This window comes from Lineus longissimus, chromosome 13, assembly GCF_910592395.1.
Source record: "Lineus longissimus chromosome 13, tnLinLong1.2, whole genome shotgun sequence".
NCBI classification, from domain to species: Eukaryota; Metazoa; Nemertea; class Pilidiophora; order Heteronemertea; family Lineidae; genus Lineus; species Lineus longissimus.
The window spans coordinates 12,300,303-12,318,247 of NC_088320.1; the positions used below are offsets into that span (position 1 = coordinate 12,300,303).

At 41.6% G+C, this 17,945-nt stretch overlaps 2 long non-coding RNA genes across 2 annotated transcripts; both read left to right on the forward strand.

Moving 5' to 3' along the window:
• The first annotated feature begins 1,235 nt into the window (after window positions 1-1,235).
• LOC135497659 (uncharacterized) lies at window positions 1,236-4,018 on the forward strand. Its single transcript, XR_010448950.1, has 3 exons — window positions 1,236-1,349; window positions 3,169-3,261; window positions 3,961-4,018. It is a non-coding gene; the product is annotated as an uncharacterized LOC135497659 (long non-coding RNA).
• Window positions 4,019-4,674: 656 nt separating this feature from the next.
• LOC135497930 (uncharacterized) lies at window positions 4,675-17,329 on the forward strand. The gene is made up of 3 exons (XR_010448968.1): window positions 4,675-4,760; window positions 13,562-13,802; window positions 15,288-17,329. It is a non-coding gene; the product is annotated as an uncharacterized LOC135497930 (long non-coding RNA).
• Window positions 17,330-17,945: the final 616 nt, after the last annotated feature.

Here is a 17,945-nt window from a genome sequence, read left to right on the forward strand (position 1 = left end):
TTTTAGACCGAATGATGTTAATACTAGTACTGCCAGTAGATCTATTACTGATGTTGTTACTCCTGCTACTATTAAAAAGGATGATGATACCCACGAGTCAATTAAATTCTATGGCTTTACATTAGCACAAATAAAGTAGTCTTATTCCCAGTTAGCTGATGTAACCTGAGATTTTATAGTACAAATATTTTTGCATTTAATCGTGTTGTTTGATGTTTATTCACAGGTACATTGTACGTCAACTAACGATACAGCGCAGTGCGTGCGTGTACCATCTAAACCATGGGAGAGATGCAGCATTGTCCATTGGCTAATCGTCCAGTTGCACGAATTCCCGCTATTTGTGGCAGTCCATAAGGAGACCAAATTATGATGACGCAATGGATTGCCCCGGTCAGGGAGTCTAGCTGCGTTGTGAAACCGCTGAATGATATGAACCCTACCCTGAAGCTGCTGATGTTTTACAATATCTTTCACGCAATGCATGATTAATTAAAGGAAATATCAGAGTACAGATACGTCGTCTGTCTTTAAATTCATGATCCTATATACGGAGAGTAATGCGTCGCCGCCACACAGATGGTTCGCCAAATCCGTTTCATGTAATATTTGGAACAAGCTTATCAAATCACCTCTCACCTATGTCTGAGGCTGAAGAGATCCAGTGCCTCTAGCCTTTCACTGTATACGTAAGATCCCTCATTCCTGTTATTATCTTGGTGAATCTCATCTGGACCTAAGAGATTAAAAACGCATAATCGTGTTTTCACGAAGGAAGAATTGTCCAACATGCCAATGTCCAAACCGCACAACCTGGGGGAAATTAATGATATAGTTTTCAAGGTAGAGGAAGTAAGCAAGACTTACGAACTTGAATAAACCAGACAAGAATCCCGGTTGACGAAATGAACGCTAGGATCCTTAAAGAGATTAAGGATAAAATTCCAGAGGCGTGCACTATGCTATTCTAAATCATAAATGCAGTCCATCACAAATGCATGTGAGGAATTCTAGTCCTAAATCCATGCCAGTTCATCCAGAATACAAATCCTGGCTTCTCAAATCCGGGCCCTGTCATCTAGAGTGCATACCATCCTTACCACTTGAAAAAATATCAAGTGAGTAGGAGTAACAGGCTGAAGTTGAAGTCGAGTGTCAATGGAATTTTGTAACCAGTGCAGTGACGAAGCAGAATTTCCAAGCATTCATGAGAGCTTTGTGCTCAATAACCCGACGCACATCCAGAATAAGCCCTACTAGACCTGGCTACAAATATTAAACCTTGCCCGAACCAACAACCATTTCAGTCGTTGGACTCCAAGCGTAGTGCAGTAGCATTTTTTCAAAAGGTAAGTGAATTCTGCCAAATATTATCTCATTGACATCAGCAGAGGATAACCACGTAGGAGGGTGGTTGTCCCTGACCAAGTTGTCGCCATCAAGCCATTTCTCTTAAAAAGTTAACAAACGTGTACGTCGTGGTGTGGTTGGCCGCCCACTTCAAAATCGGTTTACATTGCCGAATTGGTTTAAAAATCATCACATCCACAATGCCGTGATTGTGGCGAAAACAGTCAAGAATGCGATTATGTTAGGCACAAAATCAGCATTTAACCGCCTCCATTTGAGTTCTAACCCGTTACCTTTGGAGAGGTTACTGATTGCGACCTTGCTAATGCTACCTACATGTAGGCTCTATATACCGGGGCCCTATATATATCAAAATAATCTTAATCCTCAGTTATTGCCTCCTGACATCGGTGAATGATATTTGACGCTGTTTCAGATGAAATTCACAACGCATGCGATTTTAGGGTTGTTTTCGTGTAAGTCATTGGGGTGCAGCGTAAAAGCAAAAAAAACCACCGCCTCACGCCTTGTCCAATCAGTGTTAACCTACTGTTACTATGGACGCCACAAACATCTTCTTTTCCATATGTGTGCTCTTTCCATTCCTCATTCGACATGTTGTTTCATACGTCGAAAAGAGGTGTCTTTGTTCTTCCTATTTTTTGGTCACTTTTTGGCCACGCTCTACGATGCGTGAAAAGTCAATCACAAAGGCAAGGAGAGAAGGTATGTCTGTTTTGGAGAATGGTTGAGGTATGATCGCTGGTTTAACCAAACCTTCGAGAATAGCTCGAAACACCATCCATCCTTTTGGAGGACTATAGAGTTTCATGTTCGCGCACTCGAAGTTCTTCAGCTTTGCGGAATTCTTCATGTGACTCTATATTCGTTAATCGCTCGTAAACACACCACATACTGCTTAAGATCTCCTGTTTGCTGCGGCGATGGAAGCAAACTGATCAAGTATATATGTATTAATTTTTACGTATTGAAATTTTGGATTTGTTTTAGGGCAGTGCAGTGTGGCGTGAAATGAAAAAGCGTTCCATGCTTTGTCGTAATCCGCGCAAGAGCTTTTGTTCGTTCGTTTTTTTGCAGGGGGCGTAGAATGACCAAGCCTAGAGGCATTTGCATTCATTGAGATTTCCACCACATGTTATTACGATTGCAATAACGCACGCAATTCATGCGACTTTGCTATTTTCCCCCCCACCTCTCGCCCGAATACACCAAGACAAACGAGTTTGTTCTGCGTTTCAAGCAAACTCGCGTTCGGCGGGGACCGACCTTAACCTACACCCTTATATGGTAGTTTACCACTGAATACGATTGCGAGAACGCACGTTCACGCCTTTGCTCTATCATGCTTCTATGCACACAAACCGAGACCAGCAAAAGCTTTTGCTTTGCGACATCGCAAGTGGCAATGCACCATATACAATTCAGAAATAATTATTGCATTGGAATATTTTGTAACACCTACCTTATCTCTGGACATCGACAGGTATATGACGATAAAGGCTCCAGCCCAACTGACAACAGTGTCAACACTCGTACAGTTTTATGTGTGCTGTCATTGAGGGTGTGTTTTTCAGTCGAGGGGCGGGGGAGTTATTGAGCTCTTATAACTACGTGCCTATGGTGTATACTGGTACATTGTGTCGACAGTTAAAGCAGGGAGATACCTTGTTATAGACATCAACGAAAAACCAGACTCATTCGTATCCTCCTACCCTCGCACACATTCGGTTGTTAGTGTCGAGTGTTGGCCTGCAAGAAGCTGAAAAATCTCAGTTTCCTCTTTTTGCTACATTCCAGGAAGTTACGTCTCTCTAGCAAAGATTTCTGACTGAAAGATGAAGACCATTTGTGTCCTGTTCGTTCTGGTGGTGATCTTCTCCTTGGTCCTTGGTAGGTATACATACAACGCCCCGCAATGAGCGATTTAAGCGCTGTACCTATGATTATAATCGCTGCTATATGTGCGACAAAAAGATCTCACGCCTGCGGGTAAAACGGCTACTGAATCGCTGGGTTTGTGATAATTTTCTTCATCATGATATCAATTTCATGAAAGAGTACAGATTTTAATCTTTGTGATCTTAGAGCCCAACATCATAACTGCCTTATCTTGCGGAAATCGGTTTTTTTTCTAATAATGCCCCCTAGCCTGATCGGGGCGAATTCTGCCTCCAATATCGGCTCAGGCTCGTCGAAAGGTGGACCGAAATTGCGCGCTGACTTTATTTACCGGGAGGCGAGAGACAGTGCTTTTGGGCGGGGTATAGGATTGATTAATTACTTGGCAGGCGATTGTGACAAGGCATGCGACAGTGCATTTGTTATTTCACAGGGCTTTTTCAGCTGACACTGTATTCAAACAATGCAAAAACCGCATGCGTGTTGAAATTCATGGGACCAAGTCTAAATGAATTTGGTGACGCGATTCAGCTCCCATGTATTTCACAACTCATCCGATTTTTCGCATTGCCTCGGTGCAGTGCGGCGCAAAATGACAAAGCAGTGTATGCCCGGTCGCAATCGCAATTACCTTACCCCAAATTTACATCCCTTACCGAACACCTGAATTATCATATCCCGTCTATCTAGCACATGCAGGAGATAATGTCGTGGAAGGATTGAATGAAGAAACGGATCTGGAAAAAGGGTAGGTTACACAGCCTTTGGGTTCCTCTCTCTCGCTTGTTCTATTGGTGGCGTCAGAGTGAAAATGGCTTTTGGTCATACAAAAAAAAAGATTTCAAACAGCATCCTCCGTAATCAGTCCACCAAGGTTCCTCCTACCTTGAACCAGAATTAGCTATTTGCCCCCCCCCCCCCCGCTGCCAATCAAACTACGGTAGTCATGACTGTTACAGCTTGATCAATGCATCCTTGATATATATATATATATACGCAAGTGCGTATTATATGTGTACTTTTGTTCACCCTCAGTTAAGTTGACTTCAATGGTTTTTTTACTCTATTAAGTGGACACGAAGTGCGTTAAGTTGCCAAAGGCTGGTCCACTTTATACGGTCGAGACATAACGCTTTAAAATGCCTTAATCAATGGAGATACAGCGTCCTGGAAAGTGTCCCCATAACCATGGTAAGTGTCCCCTCTATCCCAATATACAACGGGCACTGTCCAGTGGCGGTCTCTGCAGGTTTGCCCTATATCGAGGACTTCCCGGGAGTGACGAAGTTACGCTTTTTTCCTGTGTCATGAGCCGAGTGCCTGGACCGAAGTAAAACAATAGAGATGGCCTAGAATCAGGAGTAGGTCACATTCCATCGATTTCGCGCACTTTTCAATGGTGATGAGTGTTAGCAGTCGTGTATTTCATGAGTTCTTCGTAAAAGCATTTTATTGGAATTACAGTGGATATTATCATCAAAACAGCACAGGTTTGTAATCGTTTATAATAAAGTTTTCTATTAAGGAATCTTACAATGCAGGCCTACATTTTTGGATTTGAAGTCCTCTATGAAATCCGGTCTACTTTTTCACTTCAACATCAACATAAGGATAGGCTACTCGGGCCTTTTTCATCAGGTCCTTTCTTCTCCCATGGTTCAGATTCGATGGTTCAGACAATTAGGTCGATCAGTAGATATCTTCGGTTACAAGCTTTTCATTTTAACACCCCGTCGTCATACGCAGTGATTGGGAAGAGAGCAAAACAAATTTCTTGGTTCACAAATAAATATCGCTACCACTTAGATATAAAAATCATTCCACACAATGACAGTCTCTCCGTGGCCCTTGTGCAAGTGAGCGTAGGGTAGAGTGGCCACTGATGCCTCATCTTTAGAAAATCCTTGTAGTGTTTTTGACAGATATACATTGGATTTATCTTTCGAACATTGACATAATAACACTTTAAGCCGGAGATCTAGCCGCCAAGCTAATGATCAGTTTCTTTTGTGAGAGATAATCAAAATGAACAAACGATGTTAAAACGAACAGTGTGTCCAGATAACCTGCACTTAGGGCCCTCCCAATAATATTTCCTCATACCCCATCTTAGAAAATCTTTGAGGTGTTTTTTGACAAATTGTATTATTTTCCTTTCGTTACGTGGACATTTAACCCTTTAAGCACTGTGATCAAGATGCCAAGCGACTGATCACTTTCTTTCGTGAGAGAGAATTAGTATATATCTTCAAAAATGAACTAACGCAGTAAAAACGTAAATACAGTGTGGCCACACAACCTGCACCTGAATATAGGGCTTTTTCACTGATATTGCCTCATACCCCATCTTAAAAAATATTTGTAGGCCTAGTATTTTCCTTTTGTAACGCTGACATTTAACCCTTTGATGCACGGAAATCTAACCGCCGTGCGAATGACTAGTTTCATCCATGAGAGAGAGAGTCTTATCAAAAATGAAATAACGCGGTAAAAGTGTACAGTTTGTACACCTAACGTGCATCAGTATAAGGAGTATTACGTTGACACCGATGTTTTTCTACCTGCATGCATGCATGTACCAAAAGATGTCATATCTTTGAGTTTCATGACACCCTATTATTGGGTCGAGTGTGGAAGAAAATGATGGGTGAGGGTCCGTGCGTCCACAGAACGTGCCTCCCCCTGACCCTTTGTTTTACATACAGCGAAAAAGCTGTATGTAACATCCTAAGGAAGGGCTCTCTGTTGACCTCGAGTTTTTCTCATTAGGGCTCAGGTAAAAAATGCGTTCGTGTATTTTTTGACCCTGTACATCTTTATTTCGTTACGTATCCTACATTGTATAAGGACTGATATCTCAATTGACGTCCTGACTCGGTCAAAACGGACAGCGCGTGAACATGGCGTACATCTGTATAAAGGTTATTTGGTCTTCATTTCCATCTTTGACGTCAAGTACTACTCATGAGCATGAGCGCTGTATGACCGTGGGCCTGGGTCCACGCAGCCAGCAAAATTGCAATATACATACTTAGGTAATTTTCCTACGTTACGGTGACATTGTGAAAGAAAAACATTCCGGTTAACTCGGTAAAAAAGTACAGTACATTTTTGTACACCTAACACATACATGTATATGGCTTTTCGCTGATCTTGAGGTTTTCCACATGTCTTATCGGAGATCTAGCCGCCAAGCGAATGATCAGTTTCTTTTGTGAGAGATAATCAAAATAAACAAACGATGTTAAAACGAACAGTGTGTCCAGATAACCTGCACTTAGGGCCCTCCCAATAATATTTCCTCATACCCCATCTTAGAAAATCTTTGAGGTGTTTTTTGACAAATTGTATTATTTTCCCTTCGTTACGTGGACATTTAACCCTTTAAGCACTGAGATCAAGATGCCAAGCGTCTGATCACTTTCTTTTATGAGTGAGAATTAGTATATTTCTTTCTTTTATGAGTGAGAATTAGTATATTTCTTCAAAATGAACTAACGCGGTAAAAACGTACAGTGAGGCCACACAACCTGTACCCGAACATAGGGCTTTTTCACTGATATTTCCTCATACCCCATCTTAAAAAATATTTGTAGGCCTAGTATTTTCCTTTTGTAACGCTGACATTTAACCCTTTGATGCACGGAAACCTAACCGCCGTGCGAATGATTAGTTTCATCCATGAGAGAGAGAGTCTTATCAAAAATGAAATAACGCGGTAAAAGTGTACAGTTTGTACACCTAACGTGCATCAGTATAAGGAGTATTACGTTGACACCGATGTTTTTCAACCTGCATGCATGCATGTACCAAAAGATGTCATATCTTTGAGTTTCATGACACCCTATTATTGGGTCGAGTGTGGAAGAAAATGATGGGTGAGGGTCCGTGCGTCCACAGAACGTGCCTACCCCTGACCCTTTGTTTTACATACAGCGAAAAAGCTGTATGTAACATCCTAAGGAAGGGCTCTCTGCTCACCTCGAGTTTTTCTCATTAGGCCTCAGGTAAAAAATGTGTTCGTGTATTTTTTGACCCTGTACATCTTCATTTCGTTGCGTATCCTACATTGTATAAGGACTGATATCTCAATTGACGTCCTGACTCGGTCAAAACGGACAGCGCGTGAACATAGCGTACATCTGTATAAAGGTTATTTGGTCTTCATATCCATCTTTGACGTCAAGTACTACTCATGAGCATGAGCGCTGTATGACCGTGGGCCTGGGTCCACGCAGCCAGCAAAATTGCAATATACATACTTAGGTAATTTTCCTACGTTACGGTGACATTGTGAAAGAAAAACATTCCTGTTAACTCGGTAAAAATGTGCAGTACATTTATGTATATGGCTTTTCGCTGATCTTGAGGTTTTCCACAATATGTCTTATCGGAGATCTAGCCGCCAAGCGAATGATCAGTTTCTTTTGTGAGAGATAATCAAAATGAACAAACGATGTTAAAACGAACAGTGTGTCCAGATAACCTGCACTTAGGGCCCTCCCAATAATATTTCCTCATACCCCATCTTAGAAAATCTTTGAGGTGTTTTTTGACAAATGTATTATTTTCCCATCGTTACGTGGACATTTAACCCTTCAAGCACGGAGATCTAGATGCCAAGCGAATTATTAGTTTCTTTCGTGAGAGAGAATTAGTATATATCTTCAAAAATGAACTAACACGGTAAAAACGTACAGTGTGGCCACACAACCTGCACCCGAATATAGGGCTTTTTCACTGATATTTCCTCATACCCCATCTTAAAAAATATTTGTAGGCCTAGTATTTTCCTTTTGTAACGCTGACATTTAACCCTTTGATGCACGGAAATCTAACCGCCGTGCGAATGACTAGTTTCATCCATGAGAGAGAGAGTCTTATCAAAAATGAACTAACGCGGTAAAAGTGTACAGTTTGTACACCTAACGTGCATCAGTATTAAGAGTATTACGTTGACACCGATGTTTTTCAACCTGCATGCATGCATGTACCAAAAGATGTCATATCTTTGAGTTTCATGACACCCTATTATAGGGTCGAGTGTGGAAGAAAATGATGAGTGAGGGTCCGTGCGTCCACAGAAGTTGCCTCCCCCTGACCCTATCCTACGTTGTATAAGGACTGATATCTCAGTTTGACGTCCTATTAAACTCGGTCAAAACGGACAGCGCGTAAACATAGCGTACATCTGTATAAAGGTTATTTAGTCTTCATATCCATCTTTGACTTCAAGTACTACTCATGAGCATGAGCGCTGTATGACCGTGGGCCTGGGTCCACGCAGCCAGCAAAATTGCAATATATATACTTAGGTAATTTTCCTACGTTACGGTGCTATTGTGAAAGAAAAACATTCCGGTAAACTTGGTAAAAAAGTACAGTACATTTATGTACACCTAACACATATATGGCTTTTCGCTGATCTTGAGGTTTTCCACATGTCTTGTCTTTCTTTGACCTAATTGTAGTGACAAACATAAATTCAGGAATGTGGTCAGACCCTGGTGAGAGATGGGTCTGTCCACGAAAATTACGTCTCTGTCCCAACTGAGATTATTTTTAATTTTTTTTAAATGCAGGTTATTTTTCCTATGATGCGGTGAAACGAACAGTGTGTACCCCTAACGATCATCCGCATAGAGCCCCACATTGGCCTGAGGTTAAAAAACGTCTACCGACTTTCTTTTGCTATGATATGTCGTTCCTGTGAATTCAAGCATCATTCGTAGGCAAAATCTGTCATACATAATTCATTGCACTTGTATCATTCGCAGTTGATCAAGTTGTATGAAGGTATATGACGGGCGATTACATAATAAGCTGTCACCCCTTGTATTTCCCTGTACAATTGCAAAAGTAGCCAACGCAACTATATAGCATGAGCAAGCAAAATTGCGTACGAAGAAAACGTTTTTTTTATGCTAAATCACTGGCGTTTGAAGGGTTTTGCGAGGTTTACAACATCGAGCTTAAGTCAAAATGTACTCTCATCTTTCGTTAACTTGACTAAACTGTACTTAGGCAGGCTACTAATGTAAACTCAAAGATGATATAAGGCCCTCCCTGGCTGGTAGAGGGGCAATCAAGAGAATTAACCTCCCCTATGGCCACCTAACCCAAAAACGCGATGTATAGGCCTAATGTTTTGACTGGTTTTCCCACGTTACCTGACTTGAAAGAGACATTGTGCAGGTTAACAACGTGCAGTGTGTACACATAACGCACGTCTGTACAAAGAGTTTTAGTAGGTCTGTCTCATAACAGAACGTAAGGGACGGACGGGAACCAAAATCAACGTCCATGGACGCGTAGTTGGATTAATCTAATAGGCCTTCACATGTCACGTGGAGTACGTTTGCGTTCCAAGTTCTGAATGGAGGCCGGCCATATAACAATGATCTTTGCACTGAATAATTGCATTCAATGGCAATAGACCGCCCATATGGGAAGGTTCATGTAATTTCCTTTATTATGCGTCTAGCCTTATCCCTGTGGTGACATGATTAGACACGCATTGAAAATGGTCAATAAAATATCATTCCTTTGTCCGAAATTGAATTGATTATTGATAACATTTAATTGCCATGGTTTGTGTTGGCCAGCAGTCGCTTGGCCTCACGCTACTTTCACCATGGAGAGAATTAGGATGTTTTTGTTCGCTGCTCCGCCGCCCATACCACCGCCACCAGTTTTGCTTACACCAGCATTTCATAATTTAGAAGTGCGTCCGCCTCCGTTGCCTCCAAGACTTGATGAAGTTCTCACCAATCAACCAAATGGTCCATACGGTGGTAACGACGTCTTTACCAGGATTAGAAACCACCAGATGGACTTTTGGTATCTAGCAGGTGAGACAGTGGCCTCTTTCCAGCACCTCGTAGAGGACATTACGCCCCTTCTGAAAAACAGGCCAGGACGGTACCGAGATCATTTGCTGTCGGTGGAGAACCGTTTGCTCCTTTTTTTCTATTGGATCAAGAAATATCCGGACATTGTTGCGATGAGTGCAATGTTTGATATCAGCAAGCAATCTGTTTGCAGGGAACTTTATTTTATGACAGATGTTTTGTGGACTTATTTTCAAGACGGTATAACATGGCCGACCGATGAAGAGTGGGAACAACTGCGGGGCAACTGGGATACTATTCCAGATGCTGTTGGGGCGATAGATGGAACGGTACATGCAATCGAGATCCCAGAAACTGAGGATCCCCACCTGTTCTACAGTGGCCATGTCCACACTTGTATCAGCACTCAGGTCATTATCGACAATTGTGGAATGAGTTGTGCTCCCCTTGAAAAATCGGTATATGGAAGTGGCCCCTTTGTTACTGTGCTATTGTTGTGTGGGGTGCGGGTGCGTTTGTGGAGGGGGGGTATACGATACATGTACTAACTCAGCAATTTCTCTTGCAACGACTTCTCTTATCCTTTGTCGGAGTTGTTTTGCGGTTCGCTTAGCGTATAATGCCCTTGTGCGTTTCGGCAAACAGTTGACATTTTGCCGGATGTGGCCTAGAATGCGAACATAATTATTTCTATGTCGCTGGTACCCTTCCCGGAGAAGGGCCATCTCCTCCATGCCAACAAGCACTCTATCACACATGACTGTTCGTTCACTTCGACAACACTGTACTAAAAACCGCGCTAAAACTAGACCCATATCATAGTCATAACTTGTTACTGTTACTCAGCCACAGTCCAACAATGGGCCGGTTTCTTTTGCATAGTAACTGCTTAGATAATAAAAAGACACTCAATTTGGTTAATACGAGCCAACCAGGCTTTTATCAATAATTGACCGCTTGTCTATAACAAGGCCTATTCGGTAACATCGGTAACATCGATTTCCCTTCATTGACAGTTAACCAACGCACGTTGTCAAAAAGCTATTGTATGTATAGGTGGGCGTTCCTAGTGTGCTTTGGTGACCACCAATCAGAAGAAGGACCTTACATATGTATTCATCACAGCAGCGCAGCCCTGGTGGTAATGCTCGTGTAACCAATAGCATCAAAGTTAACAAGCATGGTACGTTGAATTAGGTACTTCTTAGGTTCCCGTCTGTCCCTAACGTTCTATCATGAGACAGACCTAGGTCTGTCTCATGATAGAACGTTAGGGACAGACGGGAACCTAAGAAGTACCTAATTCAACGTACCATGCTTGTTAACTTTGATGCTATTGGTTACACGAGCATTACCACCAGGGCTGCGCTGCTGTGATGAATACATATGTAAGGTCCTTCTTCTGATTGGTGGTCATCAAAGCACACTAGGAACGCCCACCTATACATACAATAGCTTTTTGACAACCAGCGTTGGTTAACTGTCAATGAAGGGAAATCGATGTTACCGATGTTACCGAATAGGCCTTGTTATAGACAAGCGATAAATTATTGATAAAAGCCTGGTTGGCTCGTATTAACCAAATTGAGTGCCTTTTTATTATCTAAGCAGTTACTATGCAAAAGAAACCGGTCCATTGTTGGACAGTGGCTGAGTAACAGTAACAAGTTATGACTATGATATGGGTCTAGTTTTAGCGCGATTTTTAGTACAGTGTTGTCGAAGTGAACGAACAGTCATGTGTGATAGAGTGCTTGTTCGCATGGAGGAGATGGCCCTTCTCCGGGAAGGGTACCAGCGACATAGAAATAATTATGTTCGCATTCTAGGCCACATCCGGCAAAATGTCAACCGTTTGCCGGAACGCACAAGGGCATTATACGCTAGGCGAACCGCAAAACAACTCCGACGAAGGATAAGAGAAGTTATTGCAAGATAAATTGCTGAGTTAGTACATGTATCGTATACCCCCCCCCCCCCCTCCACAAATGCACCCGCACCCCACACAACAGTAGCACAGTAACAAAGGGGCCACTTCCATATACCGATTATTCAAGGGGAGCACAACTCATTCCACAATTGTCGATAATGACCTGAGTGCTGATACAATATTTGTGGACATGGCCACTGTAGAACAGGTGGGGATCCTCAGTCTCTGGGATCTCGATTGCGTGTACCGTTCCATCTATCGCCCCAACAGCATCTGGAAGAGTATCCCAGTTGCCCCGCAGTTGTTCCCACTCTTCATCGGTCGGCCATGTTATACCGTCTTGAAAATAAGTCCACAAAACATCTGTCATAAAATAAAGTTCCCTGCAAACAGATTGCTTGCTGATATCAAACATTGCACTCATCGCAGCAATGTCCGGATATTTCTTGATCCAATAGAAAAAAAGTAGTGAACGGTTCTCCACCGACAGCAAATGATCTCGGTACCGTCCTGGCCTGTTTTCCAGAAGGGGAGTAATGTCCTCTACGAGGTGCTGGAAAGAGGCCACTGTCTCACCTGATAGACACCAAAAGTCCATCTGGTGGTTTATAAATCTGGTCAGTAAAGACGTCGTTACCACCGTATGGACCATTTGGTTGATTGGTGAGAACTTCATCAAGTCTTTGAGGCAACGGAGGCGGACGCACTTCTAAATTATGAAATGCTGGTGTAAGCAAAACTGGTGGCGGTGGTATGGGCGGTGGTATGGGCGGTGGTATGGGCGGTGGTATGGGCGGCGGAGCAGCGAACAAAATCATCCTAATTCTCTCCATGATGAAAGTAGCGTGAGGCCAAGCGACTGCTGGCCAACACAAACCATGGCAATTAAATGTTATCAATAATCAATTCAATTTCGGACAAAGGAATGATATTTTATTGACCATTTTCAATGCGTGTCTAATCATGTCACCACAGGGATAAAGCTAGATGCATGATAAAGGAAAATTACATGAACCTTCCCATATGGGCGGTCTATTGCCATTGAATGCAATTATCCAGTGCAAAGATCATTGTTACATGGCCGGCCTCCATTCAGAACTTGGAACGCAAACGTGCTCCACGTGACATGTGAAGGCCTATTAGATTAATCCTACTACGCGTCCATGGACGTTGATTTTGGTTCCCGTCCGTCCCTAACGTTCTATAATGAGACAGACCTACTGGGACTTCGAACATGTTCAACTAGAAATAAGGAAAATAACGTTAAAACGGTTTTGAACATATCATATCACATCATATTCATATATCACCATGGTTCGCACCAGGAAGGTATACAGAATACCGGAGTTCCATGGTGTCCCCCTGGTGTCCCCATGGCAGAGTGAGGCCGTCTCCAAGAAATAAATTGAATTGTAGAAACCCGTTAAAGCATTTTCCACTGCATCTTGAACATGAATTCGATTGGTTTCATAGGAAAGAAGTCAACTTATATTGTATTTCTTTTCTTCAGAATCAGGAAACAGACAGCAAGATGAGTCAAATTTGGACGATATGCTTCGTATCTCCGTACACATTCATCGTTGCACTTGAGTATTGTGCAAATAGGGACTTCGATGTGGAGGATTGCATCATAGACAGAATGGATGCCATAAGGTGCTATTGCCTTCAAGAATGTGTCGAGGTCATAGAACACCTTATATACAAGGTTGGAGAATTTTTTGTTAGAGTTGTGAAGGAATGACGATATTCAGGTAGGTGTTAAGATGAAATGACCCCCCATCCCCCATCTTTAAGTATTCCAAACAATAATTTACAACAGGTCGACACATTTCTCTTCTGGGAGCATGTGAAAAGCATTGAAACCATGACTCTGATACAAACTAAAAAATGCAAAAAACGCCTGAACACTACACATCTACATGAAGGCACGGGGTATCTTGGAAAGTAATCAACTAAAACCGACGGTAAGCATGATCGGTTGTCTCTTTTGATAATGTTCGAGTAATATAATCAATATTATAATGCGTGTAATAAAGATTTTCTATGAAGGGGTACAATCATTCTGGTATACCCAATGATCATTCCACAATTTACCTCAGATCTGACTAGTCTAGAAAATTGTCCGGTATTAGGATATTTTCGCGAGTAGATCATGCTCGCGTACATATTCTGCCACTCACTTTGATCAGAGGCTACATCGAAATTATATGCCTGCACAGGAATGTGCTAAATGCACTCCACATCTGATGAGCGACGCTGAAGCCCAACTTATTGACTGGTTCAGTGCATTGGTCAGCGTTTCAACAATGTACTATAAGTGACGAACGAATGTTGTTGGTGAAGGTATATATCTAACTCTCAATGAAAGTAATCCGCCACCTCTCCACTTGTTTTGTGATAGAAAGAAGTGATGTCATTTCGGCCACAGGCTCGCCCAGAATCATAAAACTAATTTGTGGGAATGGAAATCCTCCAATGTAATATTTGATGTAAAGAATCTGAGTAGGTTTTGCCTGATTTATCTGCATTGAAATGGAAAGCCATTCAAGGCAACAAAATCCATCGAAATTCAGCGTGTATGATGACTTTTTTTGGAAGCATGGCGTTTTAAATTCATTCAAAATTATCGATGGGGAAACTTTTTATGCTAAATCTAAGCATTTAGTACTTGCAGGTTATTTATCAATATTTACTGTTGCATTTACCACTTTTTCTGAGGGAAAATCGTGGAATAATATTGCAATTTTGCAGCGTTTGAACAATGTATTCAGTGACCAAATGTAGGCATATCCGACTCTCAAAGAAAGTAATCAACTTCGTCACCTCTACCCTCTTCATTGTGCAACTGGGAGTTGCATAAAAGCAGTGGCAGCATTGTACTCAGCAAGTTCGGCCATAATGTTCATATATTCGCAGTTGAAACTGCCTGTGCTTTCAATTTATTTGCTGTCATCTGCTGACAACTTTGGTAACCATAGTGGACGGTGATTTGTTCACACTGTCCGAATCTCCACACTGATCACTCTAGTATCAATGTTGCGCCATGAAAAGAGGCTTTCTCCCAATGCGAAAGACCCAGGATGAACGGTGGCAAATTTTGTTTTCGTACGGCGCAAATACAGTTTCGGTTGGGATATTGTGTAACAGAGTTCAACTTCACTAAGAGGAGATATTACATTGATAATTATGACAATTATCTAAATATGAAATGTGAATGTTCTGTTTTTTTGTTGCAGGCCCTACACGAAAAGCTTACGAGGGCTCATTAACCTGTGGTCGGCAGCTGCATTCGTCTTTTCACTAGTGACCTGGACAGCAAGGTTTCCAAGATTCGAATACGTGAGAATACCCTCCTGGATAACGCTAAAATTACGGGAACTAGGAACAGTTTGCGCTCCATATAGCCCAAAACGATGTGGACATACCATTTACGAATTGACTAAATTGATATCATAGGAGGGTTTTTAAAACCGAAAAAGAATAATGATAATCTTAGTATGTCACTTTGTAATCAACACGTTTATAAATCATTGTGATGGAAAGCCATCCAAATTCAGTTCATAATGTCGATTACAAAACCGAAAGGGGCCTGATAAAAAGCTATGCAGGCTCGCCCAGAATCATAAAACTAATTTGTGGGAATGGAAATCCTCCAATGTAATATTTGATGTAAAGAATCTGAATAGGTTTTGCCTGATTTATCTGCATTGAAATGGAAAGCCATTCAAGGCAATAGAATCCATCGAAATTCAGCGTGTATGATGACTTTTTTGGAAGCACGGCGTTTTAAATTCATTCAAAATTATTGATGGGGAAACTATTTATAATAAATCTAAGCATTTAGTACTTGGAGGTTATTTATCAATATTTACTGTTGCATTTACCACTTTTTTTGAGGGAAAATCAGTCAAGTTAAATGTTTGTTTTAAACACTAGCGCTAATGTCACTCTGTGTTAACTTTGATTGTGTTACTAGGCATGTTAAAACCGATGTACATGGACAAGATTTAAGACAATTCTTGCATTTTAAATGCAGCAGAACCTCTCTATTAACGGGTTCCTGGGACTGACACTTGCTGTCTCTATAGAGAGGTGTCCCATTACAGTTGTTCAGGCTACAGTCTAATCCTAACCTGACGAATCCATCAAGTTATTCAGGGTGCACCCGACAACACTCAAGGCTTTTTTTACTTCCCTTGTACATGTTGTATCAGGTCCCAAAACTAATGTTAGAATGTTACTGGTATATAACATCCATCGTTTAGTGCTTTAGTAAAGATAGTCTGCCATCCCATCAAATATAGATATTTGCAAGGAATTTTTCCTGAACCGAGGAATGTGATATTCCCAAAGCCGACATCTTAAATGTTTATCATTTTTGTAGGACTCGAGAAAATACAGATTTTGCGTGTAGTCGTGTATATTGAGGCAGTGCAATTAATTCAGATATTTTCCACTCTGTATGGTTTATTTCTCGAGCAAAATCGTTTTTTCGTGAACTCATGATATATCGTCGTACATGTATATCGTTGAGGTGCGGGGATTCGCATTGGTCGTGTGTTAATGGGTTATATAGACAGAGCCAGTGTAAAATTGACCACAAAGGCAGTAGGAACAGTCCTTTAGTTTTTTTGTATTGCACGGAGAGGGAATCCATTTGTCGTAAATTAGTCGTCTTTTGCTAGCAGGTTTATTATCTAGAGTATGCTGGGATAAGTTCACTGTAAGGGCATACTTTTAGCATTGCTTTGATGACATAGAAAAGCAGTAAATCTGTAACTAGAGATCCTTCCCAACTTGAAGGTGCGGGGCGCATTTGACATGTTTGATAGGAACAAAGAGGCATTGAGATTTATCACACAGGATCATCTGCCATTTAATGCACCCTTAAAATAACCGGGACTCTTTTGTATTAGATCTCGATCAGGGGCATTTATAATCCAAATCTTTATCGGCCTACTGAAGAGAACTGTTTACAAACCGACCAAACATGTCAAAAAGCTTGCCAATATCCTGGTGACCTCTGAACCAGTGATCGGCCAGGTGAGGTCTCGAGCACTCTGGCTTTCAAGACGAGACATTTGCCGAATTCGTCTGGAACTTCGGGTAGAATACCATGCAGTTGACTGAATTCAATATTACGAAGGCACAGAAGGATCATTCGAAATTCAAAATGTATGGTTTAAACATTGGTCTAGTACATTTTTTAATGTAGTGTTTGAGGTTTTCCAAAAAATTGCTAACTTTCATATTGACGTCAACTGTTAAATTTTTATACACGAGAATAAATTCATTGGATAAACAATGTATTTGTATTCATGTTTTACTTATTTAGGTAAGTGTACACATGTGTGATGTTTTAGTACTTCCATTCTCGCGGTCCCCGTCATTAGTTCAAAATTTGGCGGGTTTGCCTGATTCATGCCATCGTGGTCTTCCTCACTGGACAGTGCGACGAATATTGCGACCTTGCGGGCATGAGGATCGAAGCAACCTGTGGTAATGTAGAAGAAGTGGAGTTTGGATAGACCCACAACTCCTGCATTGTCACAATTTCCTGGTCCAACATAGTTTTCTGTACTGCCGGAACCTCATATCCTTGTAGCCTGATGGGCTGGTCAATGATAAAGCCGAGACATGGGCCACAACCTGTCTTTCGAACGGCATTTATGTGATGGTCTTTCATGCAGCTGATGACATGATCACAATCCATCGACAGTTCTGATCGAGTGCCTTGTTTGGTTGCCTCCCATAATATAAACCAAGCATTCCAGTGCTTAATCTTTGATAACAAGAGACCCCTTCGTCAGTGACTTGTCTGAGCAGGTGGTGACAAAACCACCTCTCGATCGACCCTCATGATGTAAGTACATAATTATAAGCTTCGACGGACA